The following is a 468-nucleotide window of genomic DNA, read 5'->3' as shown; positions in this document are numbered from 1 at the left end:
GTTCAAGTATTTAGCTTGTCAGACTTAAATGATATTTAAAGTACACATAATTGAAACTGCCCATTCATCACTTAACCTGCATAGACAATTCAGGAGGTATCAGCTACCGAGGTGTACGAAATATAAAAAAAGACACGTTTTGTGTTCATATCACAACCTTTCACCCCTTTGCCTTTGCATCGTTTATAGCCATATTTCCTAAGTGATGATGTTGGATTGTCTAAACATATCGTTCATTCAAAATATGAAGCCTTGTCCTTTGTGTGAATCATCCTCACTTATTACATTTTGAAGTTTGTGTCCTCTTACATCATTCTTCTTTGTGCTGCTTCTTCTTCAGTCATAACTTCAGCCAGACATCTACAGTGTAAATAATAATGGTTTAAGTAAGTGGATGACTGTACCCGGTGCTAAATTTCCTTTACAGTCAAGGAAGAGGAAATAAATACAAAAAATATGATGATGAGT

This window comes from Penaeus monodon, chromosome 15 (genome assembly GCF_015228065.2).
Source record: "Penaeus monodon isolate SGIC_2016 chromosome 15, NSTDA_Pmon_1, whole genome shotgun sequence".
NCBI classification, from domain to species: domain Eukaryota; kingdom Metazoa; phylum Arthropoda; class Malacostraca; order Decapoda; family Penaeidae; genus Penaeus; species Penaeus monodon.
Note: the sequence above shows the minus strand (reverse complement) of the source record.